Below are 17,706 nucleotides of genomic sequence, written 5' to 3' on the forward strand. Positions count from 1 at the left end.
TTGCCGTCGAGTCGGCCCCGACTCATAGCGACCCCTCCTTGGGTTTCCGAGACAGTATCACTACGGAAGTAGGATTGCCCAACCTTCCTTCCGATGAGTGGCTGGTGGGTTTGAACTGCCAGCCTTCTGGTTAGCAGTCAAGTGCCTTAGGCACTATGCTACCAAAGCTCCTGGACTAAAGGATAGTTTTATCAATTGTCCAAATATATATATTCAAAGTAGGATTTTATGTGAGCTAGCTCCAAGGAGCTTTCTGGAAGAAAAAGGCAACCTCAAAATTGGATGTGCAAATTCCTGAAGATTTTAAGATTTGGCAAAGTATATTGTGCCTTCACTGCACCTCAAGCTGGAATGAAGAAGAAAAGAGTTCAACTTTCCAGGCACTGCAAAGCATCTCTCCTCATATTTCAATAGGTTCAGGAGAATGTGGCAAGCAGCAGGAGCAGGGTCCCCAGCACAAAGTGAGCCAGACCCTTGAGTTTCTACCTGGCAGGTTGCCCACCAGAGAAAATAGGATGCTACTGAATTTGTGGGCATCTTAGCAGTGATGGGGGTGGAGGAAATTGCAAAAGAATAATGGGAGGAAAAAGGATTGGGAAAGCAGGAAGGGAGGGGCAGGTGGATTCTGGTAGCAGAAAATTATTTTTCCGTAATAGGAAAACAATACAAAGAAAGCTAATTTGTTCTTAACTTCTATCAAGTCAGTTGGGACTCATGATGATCCCATGCAACAGGAGAATGAAATGCTGCCCTGTTCTGTACCAACCCTGTGATCAGTTTCAAATCAAAGTGTTATGAACCCTCTGAGTTTAACTGGCTAATTTTCATAAATAGATTGCCAGGCTTTTCTTCCTAAAAAAAAAAAAAAAAAAAATCACTGAGGAAGTAATGCATAAAAAGTGTCTTGAGCAGGAGGAGGTATGAAGTATGAACAGGGCTTGTCTTTATATGAGTCATAAATTACACTCTACCAAGACCTCCTGACTACTAAGGTCATGGTTAAATAAACAGAAAAGTCCCATCAGACAGAAACATGGGGATCACTAGGTAACAAGCCACTTCAATGAGGATTTACACTTCAGTCCCAGACCCAGATTTATAATAAGAGCAAACATGTAAAAACACACACATACATACTCACTCACTCACACACACTCTTAGAGGCTGGGCATCCCAAGGTCTGAGAGTAGGAGGTAATGGGAAACCCATTAACGAGAATTTTTAAATTGTTTTCTGTTTGTTTTTCATCTTATCCCCTAGTTCTTCTGATGGTGATTACAATTGTATTTTGAAATCATGATCCACCACTGCAGCACTGTAATTACATAAATATGGCATTATAAACGAAGGTTACTGCCAGAAATAGCAAAGTGGAGAAGGGTGCAATTTGTCTTCGTAGAGGTATGTGTATATGTATATATTTATAAACATCTCCCATTTACATGGATTATGGAAATCATTTGCTAACTCAAGCAAGGGGGCTTTAGGGGAAAGAACAAAATCCTCAGTCCCAGTTTCAACTGAGGAAGATGAGAGTGAGAAAAGTCAGGTTCTTCTGATTGTGATGAATGGGATCAACAGGGTAAGAGCTAGGCTAGCACTGAGCTCAGACTCTCAACTGGCCTGCAGTTGAGTTGGCACTAATTGCTCTGTCTGTGGGTAGGAAAAGGCTAGTCTGGAGCAGCACATGTGACAACAACGCCCTTCAGCACCTGGAATCTCAGAGAGTATCTCTTAAACAACATATAGGACAGGAGAACAACCTCCCTCCCCTCATTGATGCATTTTTGCCTGTAGGATGCCATTCAGAATTCTCAACCAATAGTGATGGAGAGTTGGTCAATGAATAACCAAGCTTCTTCCAACTCTCCAGAAAAAGAAAAGTTTTGAAGTGTATTCCAACAAGTGTCACACAGAGTATGTGGCAGTTTTTTAAAAAATGTCAACAAATTCTTTGGAACTCCTCCTTTCAAAAGGTAGAGTTTAATGCACCTCCCCTCCAATATGGTCTATACTAAATGACTCACTTATAATGACTAGAATTTGGTGAAAGGGATTCTGTGTCCTTCCAGACTAGGTCATGTAATGGCTGTCTTTTCAATTCCTTATTCTGGGAAAAGCCAGCTGCCATGTCATAACATTCAAACAGCCCGTGGAAAGGTTACAGTGCAAAGAACTGAAACAATCCACCAGCCATTGAGCTGAGTCACCTTGGAAATGGGTTCTCCATCCCCACTCAAGCCTTCAGATGAGTGCAGCCCCAAGTAACATTTTGACTATAACCTTATGAGGGACACTGAGTCAGAACCACCCAGATAAGTCTCCCCTGAATTCTTGATCTATAGAAAATGTAAGCATAATAAGGTGATAATATAACACACTGTGGTTTTAAGTTGCTAAATTTTGGGGTCATTGGTTATGTATCAGTAGATAACTAATACAGCAGTCCAGTGGGATTAAAGTCTGTAGTCCATAGCTATAGCCTGCTCATCAACTCCTTCACTGTGCTTTCTTGGATCCAAGCTAAATATATTTATGCCTCCAAAATAAACCACTTGCACTCAAAATTCTTGTATCAAGGTATACATTTGGGAGTTAAGACATGCCATATAATGTAGAAATTATTATTATCTTCATTTCAGAAGTGAGATAAATGAGACACATAGATTAGCTTTATGCAGCAAATAATGACAGCACCAGATTTTTTGGACCTTAATACACTGTGTTCTGATACAGCACAGCTGGATCTTTCCCACTTCCCCCATCTTTTGCAATTTTAAGCAACCTCCATTCTCTCGCCAGAAAACAGATCAGTTAATTTGCTCACTCACTGTAGGCCTAGACATTCATTGTAATCACAATTTTTAAAAACCAATCTAAGCAAATTCAATAACAAGAGCAGGAACTTTGAGTCACTTAAGTCTAAGTGTATTTGTTTTGCCTAATGATACCTGTACACAGCAGGGAGGAATAATTAGCAAATTAATAGATTATTCTTCTGTTGACATTAATGCAAAGCCTAGGTGTGACTCTACCTTGTTTTACACATCTAGACTATAGGTGCTGGCCTGGAACTGCTGACCAGTGCTGCTCGTAATTTATTGACGTTAGGAACAAATGACCATGCTGCGTGTGCAAGAAATGATGAAGATGAAGCCTGGATGTGCTGTGCTATCTGTTCTTGTCAAATAAAATGTACAGCCAACTTCATCTGTCAGATATTTAATCCTAATCATGTTTGTGCTATGTGGTAATTAGGCATAAATGGGACATAAATGACTCTTCCTGGCTTCATTTTACACTTCAAACACCAATTTTTGTCTTTTTCTTCTCCCTTTGATAGTTTTCCAGTATGTATCTATACTCAAAGTGGTTAGTTTCCCCTAAGTAGAAGAGAAAGAATATAGGTTCTGAAGCTTAACAAATCACTCAAGCCATCTGTTCTTGATCAAGTCACTTTACAAATCTTTGCCTTTTGTTTAAAATAGAAACAAGTGACTCTCCAGCAGAATTGCTAAGAGAATCAAATGAGATAAGTGCATTAGCTAGTGCTGCATTAGGATGCAATATGTGCTCAATAAAGTCTTCATTCTGTCTCTCATGTCATAAGTAATTTAGTCAACTTCAACATTATTCTCACACACTAAATGTCAGAGGTCCTTGATCATCTCCCTACCAGTTACTCTTCCTTGTCTCAGATCCCACTTCTAGGAACACTTCCAGGAGCATTCTCCAAATCACACTGCTCCACATGCTATACTCCCAGATCTGTGCACACTTTATAAAGACATTTCCTATGAACTTAAGGGAGCTCTGGTGGCTTAGTGCCTAAGGCATTTGACTGAAGCCTGGCAATTCAAACCCACCAGCCACTCCTCGGAAGGAAGATTGGACAATCTACTTCCGCAGAGATACCGCCAGGGAAACCCAAGGAGGGGTCACTATGAGTCAAATTGACTAGACACCAGTGAGTTTCGTTTTGGTTGGTATCAACTTAAGGAAATATTAACCACATAAATTACTGTTTTATTTATTTATCAATGCAACAGGACAAATGACTTTTTTGAGTCCATCATTAGAAACAAACAGTTTTAAAATCCAACTGGATGTAGGAGTGTTGACACTTTAGCGTGAACGAACTCTGGTCATGGGGCAAATGATGATTGCAATTTTTGTTTTATGTGGGTGTGATAGTAAATATTACATGTTAACTTGGCTAGGCTATGATTTTTAATGGTTTGGCATACACTGCACTTAGTGCTCCTCTATAATGTAATTGCCTTCCGTGATATGATCTGCTGTGATCAGCCAATCAGTTGAAAGGGGAATTTTCTTGGCAAAACTTTCTTTCTTGACAATTCACACTTCTCTAGTTCTTGGGACATACTCCTGAAGTCTCCTACCTGCCACCTGACTTCCAGAGTTTGGATTTGCCAGCTCCCACAATCCCATGAGCCAGCAGAAGTCTCCAGCCTGCTGCCAGACCCACAGATTTGGGACTTGACAGCCCCTAAATCTCTTTATACATATTTTTATATACCCACTCCTCACTTTTCAACATGCATGGTTAAGTTCCAAAGACAAGGTCATTATGTAAAAATGGGCATTACACAAAAATGGAGGATGACGACATCACCAAATGGAAGGTAACTACATTATTACATAACTTCCAAATTTCATCATTACATAACTGCCAAACCACTGACAATCATGGTCCAGCCAACTTGACACATAACCTTAATCACCAAAAAGCAAACAAAACATACTCACTGCCATCAAGTCGATTCTGACTCATTGTGACCCCTACCATCACAGCCAGTGTTATTCTTGCCTTGCATCTCAGCATTTGTTACTGCCAGATGTACATCATTAATAGGCAAAATAGTCAGATAGTAAATATTCTATATTATAGTCATAAATGCAAAATGTTGGATAACAAGATATTTGATAAGTGAGGAGTAGGTGTATATGTTTCACTGTTTTTTTCCTCTGAAGACTCAAGTCTAAGATAGTGAATGGCCAGTTAGAAAATTGGAAAGTACTGGTCATCAGAAAGTTCTAAAGAAAGAAAACATTCTATAATTTCCAGTTGGGTTTATCAGATGGAAAAGCTGGTCATATTTTAGAATAATTTAGTATACACATTCAGACAGAAAAGGTGTACAGAAATATTTCACATTCTACATGGTGGTGTTTTCTCTTGGCCCTTAACTGACACTGAAGATTATTAATTTGCCACCCTAATGCAGAAGATTTGTGAATGTTATGTACCAGTTCCTTTCTGATAAACACAATAGCTCATAACACCAATAGCAACAGTAATCAACTACCAGTTATCAAGGGCCTAACTTTCATTTTCATACCAAGGTTAACAAATCACTTTTATTCTCTTATGTCATTTGATCCTCCTGTAGCTTTAAGTGATGAACATTATTATTAACTCTAGTTACAGATAAGCAAACTGAGATCTATTGAGGTTAGAAGTTATGCCCCAACAGGACCATGAATTGTAGGTAATCTTAATGGTCTGTAACCTTAATCCCATATTATTTTCTCTTATCAGAGTCCCCTTATTAATAACTAGCTTTTTTTTTTTTTTTTTTTTTTTTTAAGGACAATGGTAGCTAATTTATAATTTCTCCAGTTGGGTTTTCTTGTCCTATATTGTTTTTTTAGTACCACAAAACTACACTTCCATACCACACAGGGTGTTGTAGAAATAATTTTTAAATAATTGCTTAATGATCTTTGAGATGAATTTCTTGCCATGAAGAGAGCGCCAATTTCTTTGGGTACAGGGTCATTGTTAAGTAGCTCTGTTAAGTCCACAGTAGGTGGAACGTTGATACAGGGCTCACTCTTTTGTACCAGCAAATGTCTTCAATTGGTGCCTGTAACTTCTGCAGAGGGAGGCATTCAGATCGTGCCCCAAAGAGCAGGATCTTTACTAGGTCAGCTGTGAAATAAAGTGACAGGTGGGGTTTTTTTTTAAACTTCTCCACCACAACATGGAAACTTTTGGCCACAGACATTAGATTTATCTATGAAGCTCTCAACCTTAGCAGACAAGAATCATTTTCAAAGTAAGAAAATGAGACATGGAACACACAAACACAAATTAAGCCAGACACAAGGCCAGGACCAATGTCCCTGTCCTGGAGGAGCACATAGAACAGCTGCCCTGCTCATTGGAGTCACCTGGGAGCTTTATAAAATCCCAACACCTAGGTGTCATTCCAGACCAATTAAATCAGAAACTCTGGGGGTAGGACCAGGCATCAGCATATTTTAAAAGCTTTCCAGGTGATTCTCTTGTGTTACCACAGGTGAGAAGCACTGTTATAGACGGACCCAGAGTTTTCTAAACTTACTTGATTTTGAGAATTACCTAAGTCCTCATTAAAAACACAGATTCATAGCCCCTGATCTAGACCTCCTGAATCAGAATTTCAAGGGGAAAAACTTGAGAACGTGTATTTGAAAGAGAACTCAAAGACTCTTATGATTAAGGAAGTTGGGCAAAACCTGATCATGTCCAAAACTTCAATAGCTTCCTACTTATCATTGGTCTTTTTCACAACCTTAGAGAGCAAAGAAGTCAGGTTGTCTCAGTTCTCTCTTCTGCAAAAACTAAAAACAAAAAACAATACTTCTAAGGAAGGCAGCTGACAAATTACAGAAATGTCAGATACTAGTTGAATATAAATTTCAACAAGCTGGGACAGATTGAGATTGCTCTGATTAAGAGAGGAGTGAGACCTTCATAGGGGTGTGGGAGGAAGTAATAGTTAATTTTATATATCACCTTCACTAGGCTATCATTCCCAACGCCTTGGGAACAAACTCTAGACTCTTGCTGTTCCCTAATGTCATCTAATGTAATGTGATCATCTACCACAATGTAATCTTATGTAATACAATCAATCAATCAGTTGAAATGAGAGTTTCCTTAAGGTGTATTCTGCCTCCAGATTATAGCAAAAAATCTTGGGATGCAAGTCTGCAGAAGTCTCCAACCTGTTGCCTGACTGACAGATTTTGGACTTGCCAGCCCTCATAATCATGTATGTCAATATGTCGACATAAATCATATATCTATATCTATAAAACCTCACAGGTTTTGTTTCTCTAGATAACTCTAAGACAGAAGGGAAGATCATAAATTAAAAAAAAAAAAAAAAAAAAAGAAGAATTGCTAGGAGCCTGGGTTCTGATGGGAACAAGAATGAGAAGGGCTATCCCAAGACACTGTGTGCCCCAAGACACTTGGGAGTTGACATACTCTTTGGGAAGAGAGAATGTGTGTCATGGAGTGTGTGCCTCCTTGTGATGTCTTCAGTAAAATTCATTTGCTCACTAATCTTTTGGTGTGATTGGGCCTTTCTGTGAAAAGTGAAGAACTCCAAACTCTGGAAGGCATGGGGCTGAGGCAGAAGCCCAGTGCACACAAGGAAACAGTAGGCCTTATTAGGGATGTCTGGATGTTTCAGTGCTGCTTATTCTCCATTGGCTGCCCATCCAGTCTCTAAATTTCTCTGCTCTGCTCTGTGACCCAGAAACTGACCTCCACAGAACAACAATGTTTGGGGCTTAGTTTACTTGCTTTCTGGCTTCTATTAGAGTACAGTCAAAAGGAGCTACTAGAAAGAAATGTGAGGGTTGGAGAAGAGGGCGAGGTCTCAGCATCCTCCCTACTTCAGTACGACATTCCTGGTAGTGGCTATATTGTACCTTGACGACAAATCTGCTGGCCAGGCCCTCCTCCATGGCTCCAGCTCTGACAGATTTACCAAATGTCACTGAATTGATTGCAACTCATGGGGACCCCATGTTTGTCAGAGTAGAACCGAGCTCCATAGAGTTTTCAGTTACTGATTTATTCATTATTATTTTTAGTAAATTGACAGACCTTTTTTCCAAGGTGATTCTGGATGAACTCAAACCTCCCAATTTTCAGTTAACAGTAGAGTACATTAACCATTTACACACAGAGACCTCTCCCCTTTCAGGTTTAGCAACAATAAAAGCACCCCCTGATGTTAGTCCCTGAGTATCTCAGCATCCCTTGTGGATTGCCTGAATCTTACACACAGCTCTGTATACAGCCACTTTATTACATCATCTTCAGTTGTGCTTGAATGAAATTTGTCTTCCTTCTAGGACCCGTAAAGATACATTTCACTTCTGCTTTGTGGTATGGGGATTGGGAGGAAAAAGGAAAATCAATAGGGAATGCAAACTAGTCAGATCACCATGAGTCACACTCAAGCACAGCCATAATTGGAGCCAAATACTGCCATGTGTGCAACAATAGGAGGCACTTGTATCATGTGATCCCACCCCCAGAAAGGGCCAAAATTACTACTCATCTTGGGACTCCCTACAGTTGAAACAGATACAAAGACATCCAAACCACTAGATAAGGCTACCAGTGTTCCCCATGCCTTGGAAAACTTGGAGAGAAGCTCCTGGCAGGGCCATGTGTTGGCAACAATATTCTCTTTGACCCATCACAAGGAAGGCAGGCCCCTGGAGATAGCAGAGAGAGAGATCCATCAAACCAAACCCACTACCATCAAGTGGATTCCGACTCACAGCGACCCTATAGGATAGAATATAATTGCTCGTGTGGTTTCCAAAGCTGAAATCTTCACAGAAGCAGACTGCCACATTTTTCTACCATGGAGCAACTGGTAGTTTTCAACTGCTGACCTTTTGGTTAGCAGCCAAATGCTTTAACCACTGTACCACCAAGGCTCCTAAAGGGAGAAAAGTGAAAACTAGCAGTTTAAGTTGGAAGAAGTCAATTAAACTCTTTGCAACCATAGTGGGAAAGAAAGCTCAACATTTTCAATTACAGAGTAGCCCATGAGAAACTGATTTAAACTTCTGAGCTCTCAGGCTGGCTTGGAATTGGTTATATTCATAGAAATAAGTTCTTGGCGATGTCATGGGGAAACTTGAAAAAAAGGTCTTCTCAGGGAACTGGTATAGTCACAAGGGTCTCTGAGCAACTAGTGGGGGGTGGAGGTAGGGGAGTAAAACAATAACCAACTCTCCTTTCCCACTCCAAACCCATCACTTGGTTCCAGCAGCCTCTATTTTCTCAAGCTCCATTAAAGACTGGGGAGGTCTTGAGAAGGACAAGAGAATTTCAATGAGCTTCTTTTAGGAGAAAAGGTAATTTCAGAACATGCAGAGAAGGAGATTGTTTGACCTGAAAAGAAAATTTGAGAAAGGAAACCAAAGGATGGGAGGAAATCAAAATAAGGGGCCCAAAACTGGGAGACTTGTGGAGATGGTTGAAAACAAGATGCACAGTGTTAAAATAGTCCCCAAATGGCACATCTGCATCTCTGGAGGCACTTCCTTAGTCCCCACTTCAGGCAAAGACATTTAAAAAAGACTGGGTGTTAGGTACTTTGGAATTAAAACAGTGTCTGTATTATTATTAGCTAGACTAAGATGTGTAGAAGCTATCAATCTTTCTGCGTTGGGGAATAATTGATTGCCAAAGAGGTCCAGACAGGCTGCTTCTCTCTCCCCGAGGTCTGGCCCTGAGTTCAGCACAATTAGCTAAGTGCTTCTGTTCTGGAGAAGGCTCAGAGCACACTTGTCTCTCTTTTAAGTATAAGGTGCTTAAGGAAAGAAAACTTCAGCATCTCTGCTTTATACATGTCCCCAAACCAGGACCAACACTATCTACCAACGTTTCCTGGGAGTTAAAGCCATGATTGGGGTGGGTCATAGGCTCTGGTTTATCCTCTGGCAGTGTAGTGAAGCCTATAAACCCATTCTCCAAATAATATCTTTAAGGGTATTATGTTGTTGTTGTTGTTGTTGTTATGTGCCGTCGAATCAAACCTGACTCGTAGCGACCCCTCCTTGGGTTTCCAAGGCAGTATCACTACGGAAGTAGGATTGCCCAACCTTCCTTCCGGGGTTTGAACCACCAGCCGTCTGGTTAGCAGGCAAGTGTCTTAGCCACTATGCTACCAGAGCTCCTAAGGGTATTATATTATATTATATGGAAATATAATTATGAAAATATTTTTTTACAAAACAAATTAGTGATGATGTAATATATGTGCATCTTTATTAAACATTAAATAAAAAGCTATAGGGATAGGTATAATAAAATTTATGGAAGTAGTGAATATTTTAAGATCTCTACAATAGTGATGTGATATGAAAATATCTGTACTGTCTACTGATATTGTTAATTCTATTGTGAGCTTCTTGCCCATGTTTATCACTGAAGGAAGTGCTAAGTTTCACTTAGGTGGTAGTGGAAATAAATAAGTAATACATTTTCCATCAAGTTTGTAGATCCCTGAATTCTCTCCATGTAGCCCAGGTTAAGAATTTCTGCTGTAAATGGTTTTTTAAAATGACGACTCTCTCTAGTCACTGTGAGTGCTACCAGACAGCATCTATTCACCTTCTGATTTGACTGTGCTAAGTATAAATCCCTTAGACCCTGGTTTCCAGGATACGAAAACCTGGAATGAGATGACAGGGTAAACACCATATTGAGACAATAACTCCTGTCACCTCCAAATCAGTCCAAACTCTTCATTGCTCACTCTCTTCCCTGCTGCCACATAGAAACACAGACTGCACCACTCACTAACTCTTTCTTTTCCTGGGCCATTCCCTCTTCCCATTGTGTTTCCATTTGCGGGTTTGAAATAGGTGCCTACACAGTCTCTGGTGCTCACCTAGACTTTAGATGATCTGTGACTCCAGGATGGCCTTTCTCAGTGACATGATCAAGTTTGTATTTCAGAACAGTCACTACAGCTTCAGGATTGAGAATATTCTCCAGTCCAACTACTGTGTTTCATCTCTATGGCTGCCATCTTTGTCCAAGTCATTAGGCACTCTTGTCCGGATCATCAGCTTCTTAACTGGTTTCCTCATACCTTTTCTTACTCTTCTACAGTTATTCCCATTATGGCAGCCAGAGTGATTTTCTTAAAAGCTGTCAAATTGTATTACTCCCTTCCTTAAAAATTACTCAGTAGATCAGAAGGGCAGCATTTGCATGGGGGGAATGATAGACAGACAGGAATGACAGATGAGAAGGACACTGGGAAGGTGTAGTCACAGGGAGGAGATGGTAGGAGAGCTGTTTATTGTTGCAATTGTAATTGGTGCCATAAAATAAAATGAAGTATTGAACATAAAATGCATCTGCTTTGTAAATTTGCACCCAAATCACAATATTTTTTAAAAAAAGAATTACTCAGTGGTTTTCCATGTCACTTAAAATAAATTCCAATCTTCTTGTCTTATTTTGAGAGCTGGAAACATATAGCCTACTGATTAAATCTGGCCTGCTGTCTGCTTTGTATGGCCTGTGAACTAAAATAATTTGTGGAAATTTAGTTTCTCCTCTTGCAATAAAAATAGGTACATAATAACCAAAACCAAACCAAATGCACCACTGTAAAGCTGATTCCAACTCATTCTGACCCGGTATGACAGAGTTGTTGTTTTGTTGTTGTTAAGTGCCACCGTTTCTGACTCATAGTGACCCCATGCACAGCAGAACAAAACACTGCCCAATCCCGTGCCAGCCCCACAATCCCTGCTATACTTGAGCCCATCATCGCAGCCACCGTGTCAATCCATCTCGTTGAAGGCCTCCCCCTCTTTTGTTGACCCTCCACCCTACCAAGCATGACATCCTTCTCCAGGGAGTGGTCCCTTCTTACAACATGACCAAAATAGGTGACAGAGTAGAACTGCCTCAAATGGTTTTCAAGTCTGTAAATCTTTATGGAAGCAAACTGCTACATTTTTCTCCTGTGGAGCAGATGGTGGGTTTGAACCACCACCATTTTTGGTTGACAGCTAAATATTTTAAACACTGTGCCACCAGCACTCCTATCTAGATAATCACAAAAAATAATCACAAAAAACCCACTCCAGTTGAGTTGATTCAGATTCATAGCAACCCCACTGAGGCGGTAAAGTAGATTGCCCCATCTTCCTTCCAAGGAGTGGCTGGTTGGTTGGAACTGCCAACCTTCTTGTTAGCAGTCATATGCCTTAGGCATTGCACCAAATAAGTACCTCAAATTTGGCTCTTGGTCAACAAAGCCTAAAATATTTACTATGCAGTCTTTTACAGAAAAAGTTTCCTGACCTCTGCCGTAGCATGTTGGTTCCAGCCAGGAAGCTAGAAACTAGTCTAGGTAATTCAAACAGGGAGTCCAGGCAGTCCCCAGGTTATGAACTTCTGACTTACAGACAACTCACACTTGCCTTTAATGTTATGTAAATTTGACCTCACTTTGAAAGGATTGAAACAACCCCTACTGCAACAAATGCTTCATAACAATCACCTTCACTTGCTGCACAAGCAGCTTTTAAATCACCAAAAAGTATTCAAGCTTTTTCTTGTACAACCCCAAAACCCACTGCTATCAAGTTGATTCTGACTCATAGCAACCCTATAGTACAGGGTAGAACCGCCCCCATAGGGTTTCCAAGGTAGTAAATCTTTACAGAAGCAAACTGCCTCAATTTTCTCTCCCACAGAGCAGATGGTGGGTTCAAACCACTGACCTTTTAGTTAGCAGCTGAATATCTTCACCACTGTACCACCACAGCTCCTTTTCTTGTGCTAAGGCCACTGCCATTGAGAGTAGAACTGCTCATAGGGTTTCCAAGGCTGTAAATCTTTATGGAAGCAGATGGCCTCATCTCTCTCCCATGAAGCAGCTGGTGAGTTCCAACCACCAACTTTCTAGTTAGTACTGAATGCTTTAACCACTACACCACCAGAGCTCCTTTTCTGACACTAAAGTAAGGCTAAATCATATGCATCTGTCCCAATTTACCTACAAATTCGACTTAAAGACACATATAGGAATTTATCTGGTTCATAAGCCAGAGATTCTATATAAATAATTCAGAGAAGTGGTTACCTAGAAATTGAAACAGCTGAGAAAACAAACAGTAACTCAGAGATTGACAACAGGAAGCTTCTACTACACTGCATCTGGAGGCTCAAGTGGTGATGTGGTATAACTAATCAGGGCCAGGAGCCAGAGACACCCAACTGAGCTGAAAGAGAAAGAGCAGTGCAAAAGATGCTACCTATGGCAAGGGAACAGACTATGGGGAGAAAAAACCTGGATTCTCACTTCCTTCCTCCTTCAATTTCACACATGTCCAATTTCACCTGCTTTGGGCTAAAGCCACCTGGAATGTAGTTGGCAAGGGGGTGTGGGTAATGTAGTTCCCTAAATACAAAGCATAGTAAGGAAAGAAAGGGACAAGAAATGTATATTAGAGCGAACTATCAAATGACCAGGTCACCCATAAAATGAGGATAATGCCTAACATGCAAATTTGCTGTAAGGGCTCAAGATTATATAAGAGCCTTGTACTGTGCCTAGAAAAGGTTAGCCAAAATTATTATCATTATTACGATTATTAACTTCGACCCTGCACTTAAAGAGCTCTAGTGGCACAGTGGGTAAGGCATTTGGCTACTAACCAGAAGGTCAGAAAATGGGGCAATCTACTCCAATAAAGATTTACAGCCTTGGAAATCCTAAAGGGGTCACAATGAGTCAGAATTGACTCGATGGCAGTGAGTATCCTGCACTTGGGTTTCCTGTATTGAGTTGTCCAAGGTAAGCAGGAAGTTGTAGATGGAAGATGGGACCTGACTTACTCAGAAGTTATGAGGAATGGGATGATATTCTACTACATCTATGGCTCTCAAAACACACCATGGGTGTGGGCCCAGGAACTTACACCAAATACTCCTACCGGGCAAAGAAATCATTTCACACCATGCATTGCAGCCCAGAGGGATAGTGAGATCAGAGTTTGCTATTGCAAAATGCACTCAGAGACGCTTTGTGCTGATAAGGATTCTTTTCCCCCTAGTAGTATGCTTCTTGTTAGAAGAAATGCATTTCTGTCCACTCACATGTACTTCTTCCTTGCCTAGAACTCTCTGCTGTGCCAACCTCTAAAACCACAAGTGTTACAGCTTAGTTTAACAAGATTCTTCTTTTAAATGCCAGCCAATGAAATCAATGATGGATGTAATAAGATGAAGAGTGTAGCCAGTAGGGAAAGTTTTGCCACCTTAAATGTCATAAGCAGGAATGAAAAGGCACACAGATTGAATATATATCACCAAATCAGGACAGCTATGCAAGCAGAATCTTGGAGAACTGGCTACTAGGAAACTGACCTCTAGCCACCCATGACTCTATTCCTTGCACAGCAACACTAAACCTATGAGACTTGAAGGGCTCCAGTTCTAGGTTTACAGAGAAAGATGTGCCTTCTTCAACCACCCTCATACTTCTCTCTCCACTAATTTGTCAAGGTTTAGGTATAGGGTGGGTTAGAGTAACAAATAAATGCACAGTTTGATCTTGCGCTTGGCCTCCCTCTAATTCTACTTCCCTTAGGCTACCTTCTGAGTTAAACCTGTATTACAATCAGAATTACTTAAATCATATCAAAGACTTTAAGTGGGAGTAACATTAAGTTTTTCTACCTAGTCCTCATTTTGGTTCCCAAGGTTTTTCTGGCATCCCCAAGGACAGGTTGGGCTCAGGGTCAACTTTTGGGGAGCTGAGGGTAGAAGGAAGAATATTTCATCCTAAGTTAGTTTTTCCCAAACTTTAATTATTCCCACAAATCTTAAAACTTTTTTATATATCCATGTGCCATTTTACACTTATTTACTTAACAATTTGCTTTTAATTGTCTCATGTGTTTTATTTAAATTCATTTTTAAAGGAAATTTTATATTGATGTTTCCCCAAATGGAAAACTAGTATCACTTGCCATAAATAGAAGGTAACTATGAAAACAAAATGATGCTATGTGATGTGCTGCAAACCTAGAATCTGAGGCTGACTCTCTGTGTTAAAAAGGAGAGGATTAGTAAGTGTCAGGAAAGCAGATATACTGGCACTAAACTAAAACCTTTTCCTTGAAATAATCAGAAGGGCTAAAAGATAATGGAAAAGGAAGTTGTGTCTTTCTCTGTGTGAGTCAGTGTCTTTCATTGTCATGTCTACACACTGCCTTAATCATCTGCATATTATGGTACACAGAAACAGTTACTTAATCTTCAAGACTAGTGAAAAATGAAAATGTGGGCCCCTTTAATTCAAAAATTATTAATAATAATTCAGATGTTGACAGCAAAGCACTAAACCAACCATGGGACCCTTTTGAACGTGGGACTGTGCACAGGTCACACTTCTGGGCTTGATAGTATATGTCCCATACATAGTATATTACAGAGCATTCAAATATCCAAGAGAATAAGTTGATGGGAAAACCCTGTAGGGAGTTTGAAGTCTGAGAATCCCAAAGGGAAATCTAGAGGTCATCAATGATGTCTGAGGCAGGAAACAAAGTCAAGCTGTTGGACCAATAATTTCCCATCATATTGATGAGAACAGCCACAAGAGAGTGAGATCAGAAGAAATAGTGAGGAATGTGGCCAGAGCCATTGCCTGAAACTGCTTGTAACTTGCTTTTAGAAAACCAGCTCCTTCTTCCTTAAATAGTTAAGGTTGGATTTGAAAGCTGTAAAGAAGATAGCAATGGTATGGCCTGGTATGTCTGTCAGGGTCCTAACAAGAAACTTCTAGTGTACTTAAAGATATATGTGAAGAGAGTTTAATAAAAAGGGACGGTATATGGAGATGTATGAGTGTGGTTAACAGCTACCAAAAGGAACAGTGAAACTCCAGGACGAACCGCAAGAAGTTGTTACCACCCAAAGGTCTAAAAAGGCAAGAGGAAGCAGTGGTTACTGGAACTTGGAAAGAAGAAAACCCATGGGACAGGACCCGCCCAAGAGGAGCCAAAACCTTAAATGGAGGAAGGCAGTCCCTGCTAAATCAGAGCTCAACAGGGAGGGAGCAGGAAGGATGCATCAACTTTCTCCTCCCAGGATCTTCCGTTGACTAAACCCAACGCAAAGACAGAGGGCAAAGGATCTTGGACAAGGAGGGGAATGGAATTAAAGGCAAATGGAAATTAACCAGGAGAGTCAGGTGAGTGTGTGTGTGTGTGTGTGTGTGTGTGTGTGAATGAGTGGCTGAGGAGGGAAAAAGAGCATGCTGTTTTTTGGCTAGGGCAAACTGGGTGAAAGGTGACACCATTCACCAAGCTAGGGAATTAGAAGGAGGGAACATTTAGGGAGGAATTCATGCATTCTGTTTAGGCCAGTTTGGAGATATAAGTGACATACTGGGGGAAAATAAAGAAGAACTGGCATTATAAATCTCAAGTGCATAGATTTGTATTTAAAAAAAAAAAAAAAAAACCTCACTTCCGTCGAGTCAGTTCTGACTCACAGTGACCCCTCCTTGGGTTTCTGAGGTGGTATCCCTATGGGAATAGATTGTCCAGTCTTTCTTCTGAGGAGTGGCTGGTGAGTTTGAACCACTAGCCTTCTGGTTATCAATCAAATGCCTTAGGTACTACACCACCAGAGCGCCTGGATTTATACAAGGCAGGTGAAAGAAATGAGAAGGAATGAAGGCCAAGAACAATGACTCAGCAACACCAACATTCAACAGGAGCTGGGAAGAAGTACTTAAAAACAAAACTGAATTAGAGTGGCCAGAAAGTGAGAAGAGACCCAAGAGAGGAGTTTAGTTTTAGATCGTTTTTTGTTTTGTTTTTGTTTTGTTTTTGAGAGGATTAGAGGGGAGTGTGGAAGAAGTGAGCCTCTGGTCACTATTCAAGGAGTCATTAAGTGGAATCCCACATTACATACATGTTTTGATGAGATGATCCCTTAGTTATATTCCACCCCTTAGTGTCCATCATGCTCAGGGGTACAGTAGCTATAGCAGTTCTCAGACAGCCAGTCACTCACCGAAGTTCCCAGTCTGCCCCAAAGATGGAAGGCAGTGCCTCAACCACCATAATTCCCAACTCAGAAAAACCACCTATGGCTTTAACCTCTCCAACCCCCACCCTCAAATTGCTCCATTGCTTCAAAAATCAGGGCAGAGGGACCATGTGGGAAGGTGTGTGCTAGATGAAATGTGGGTGCAAGAAAGAATAAGAAGAACCGAATCTCTCTTAAAATTATTGGGCAAATGAGGGCCAACACTCACAAACTCTGGACAGTTTGGGCTGCTTGCTAATGGGCTACTCCTAAAGGCAAGTAGTAAAGATGGCAACTCCTTTTGTTAGCTCTAAGGAGAGGCCAAATCTCTTCTCCAGTGTGCCCTTCAGCAGCCCTCTGCTGTCAGTCTGTGGGGACTGCTGTGTCCCACCTTTCCACAACCCTTCCCAGCCACAGGTCCACATTCAATGCTCTCTTCTCTCCTTGGCATGTTCCTCCATACTTGACTCAATGTTGAGTCACATGTGGAACTATGGCAAAGAAGATCATAGAAAGCTGCAAACCTTCCACCCACCACACACTCACAACCATGATGGCCCCATCCTCAGGTTCACAGAGAGGCTTTCTACTCCCTTCCATGCAGAATCTCTCCTTCAAGGAAGCCACACGGGATAACAACCATGAAAGCTTCAGTGTTTCCTAGAAGGAGCTTCTGAGTTTTGCCAAAACTGGTGGATAAAGATACTCCACTCTTTAATTCAACCTCATTACCATCTCCAAGAAAAGCTGCTTTACACAAATACTCAGCATATACTAAAACAACAGCAACAACGGGAATGATAACA

The sequence above is a fragment of the Orycteropus afer genome, unplaced genomic scaffold (assembly GCF_000298275.1).
Source record: "Orycteropus afer afer isolate SDZICR_OR568_19922 unplaced genomic scaffold, OryAfe1.0 scaffold00218, whole genome shotgun sequence".
Lineage (NCBI taxonomy): Eukaryota > Metazoa > Chordata > Mammalia > Tubulidentata > Orycteropodidae > Orycteropus > Orycteropus afer.